The following is a 2,355-nucleotide window of genomic DNA, read 5'->3' as shown; positions in this document are numbered from 1 at the left end:
ACATTATGTCCCAAATCCCCACCCCCCTTAAACAGGATTAAATATGAAAAAAATAAAATTGGAGATTAAAATATCTATTAAAAACACAATAAAAAAAACAGGAAGGGGGGGGTGTAGAAAGTTGGGGGGGGGGGGGGGGGCAGTCATTCTGTGGCCGGCACTTTATTCAGGAAAGGCCTGCCAGAAGAGATCTGTCTAGACAGTGTCTTTAAAGCGGTCTAAGCTGGCAATTTGGCGGATCTCATCCGTCCATCCGTCCGTTCCATAGTCTGGGAGCCATTGCAGAGAAGGCCCTCTGGGAGGGAGCAGTTAGTCTGGTCTTTAAAGGCTGCAATAGATTCCTCTCAGAGGACCTGAGGATGCGGGCGGATTATATGGAAGCAGATGATCCCTCAAATAGGTTGGGCCCAAGACATGGAGGGCTTTAAAGGTTATAACCAACACCTTGTACTGTGCCCCCATATAACTCTCCCCATATAATCCGCCCCGCACACTCAGGTCAGCAGGGGAAAATTTGCTGGAGGTCCCAACTGTGCAATATGTGAGGACCTTGCAACAGGCCTTTTCCATCTCAGCCCCAAGAATATGGAACAATCTCCCTGATGAGCTCTGCTCCACCATGTCTTTAGACCTTTTTAAGAAGAATCTCAAGACCATCTTCTTTTCCCAAGCTTTCCCCCCATGAAATGTGACTTTGGTTATTTCCCCCTCTATCTTGGTATTGACTGCGACATGTTTCTGGATTCCCCCACTCAGCTGGCTGAGTATTAGTTTTTTATATGCTGTTTTTATATATTGTTTTATTGATTGTACTGATTATTATGTATTTTATATGAATTTTGTACGCCGCTTTGATCAAACTGGAAAAGCGGGATAGAAATAAACTTTATTATTATTTTATTATTATTAGAATGGGTTGGAGTTCATTGATGATGCTCCGGAGCAGCCCCAGTTGGAAGCTGTCTCTGACCACTCCTGGGCTTCTGTCATTTTCCCTCTTCATTGTGTTCTGTAATAGATCAGTCTGGCCTTGCTTGTTTGTTTTCTCACCTCACATGGTGGGTACAGTAATTTGAGGCAGGCTTGTAATTCCTTGAGTTTGACATCCCTGTCTTGTAGATCTGAGCAGATGCGATTGTATCAGAGGGCTGAGTTCGAGTGGTGTGTTTGGGGTGGAAGCTGGAGGCATGTAAGTATGTGTGATGGTCCATGGGTTTACGATATAGTGTGGGGCTTATCTGTCCATTTTGTAGCTGTACTGTGGTGTCCAGAAAGTGAACTTGCCCATGCCAGCCCCATATGGCACCCTGGTCTGAGAAAATGACATGGATGTGGCCACTAGGAGGAACTGGAGCAGAAGTTACTATGGTTCAAGTAGCAGGTGCGTGAGCCAGCATTTGGTGAGCAGTGCATCATGGGACGTCTGATGGCACATGCACAGAAGTGCATCATGGGAAGGATTCAGATGCAACAGGTACTGGGTATGAAACCAGCCAGGTTTCATTGGTGGGTTGGCTGTCACACAGCTTCAGGAAGCCCATCTATATAAGGGAGAAGGTGATCATCTCCGTTGTTGGGTTGTTGTGGTCAGTGGCTGGCGAAGCACTTTGTTAGTTTCTATGGCTGTGAGTATTCAATATGGATGTCTGATATTCAATGTAATCTTTGTAAATAGCTCTGCAACAAAGATCCAACCAGGCCTTGTATTGAGTGAAGTCTCATTGTCCAGGGATTCATTTTTTTGAAGCTGGGAGCTCAAGGCTGCAGCCTGTGTCTGTGAGGAAGTTTCCTGTGCAGCTCAGAGCCTTCGCAGACTCTTTGCAGAGACCTTCTCCTAGGCGTTTTTGCCTACATGCATCAACTCTGCGCATGTGCGTGCAAGACACAGCTCATCTCCACGCTTCAACCGTTCAGGAGATAGCTCCAGGCTGAGGTTGATGGTGGGGCGGAAGTTGTTGAAACTCTGGCGGACAAGTGAGTCCTCTCCATGAGTCCAAATTAGGAGGATATCGTCAATGTGTCTCAGGTAGAGGATTCACAGTCTACACAGGTACAGTGGTACCTCGGGTTACGAAATTAATTCGTTCCGCCGCCGCTTTCGTAACCCGAAAATCTTCGTAAGCCGAAAAAGCCATAGGCGCTAATGGGGAAAAGCTGCGATTTCGTGTGAAATAGCGCCGAAAAGCACCAAAAAATTTTTTCGTAACCTGAAAAAACATTCGTAACCCGGAACAGTTATTTCCTATGGGATTTTTTCGTATCCCGGAAATTTCGTAACCTGGGTATTTCGTATCCCGAGGTACCACTGTATTTGACTTTCTTCTCGATTGTACATTTGATGGTTTCCTGAAGAAT

General features: G+C 45.8%; 1 protein-coding gene across 3 annotated transcripts in view; it reads right to left on the bottom strand.

The window, feature by feature from the left end:
• Nucleotides 1-2,355, bottom strand: part of LOC121933137 (cytochrome P450 2C19-like) — a 66,572-nt gene that overhangs the window by 3,239 nt on the left and 60,978 nt on the right. The gene's annotated exons all lie outside the window — the stretch shown is intronic.

This window comes from Sceloporus undulatus, chromosome 6 (genome assembly GCF_019175285.1).
Source record: "Sceloporus undulatus isolate JIND9_A2432 ecotype Alabama chromosome 6, SceUnd_v1.1, whole genome shotgun sequence".
NCBI classification, from domain to species: Eukaryota; Metazoa; Chordata; class Lepidosauria; order Squamata; family Phrynosomatidae; genus Sceloporus; species Sceloporus undulatus.
This window is presented reverse-complemented; position numbering and strand designations above follow the sequence as displayed.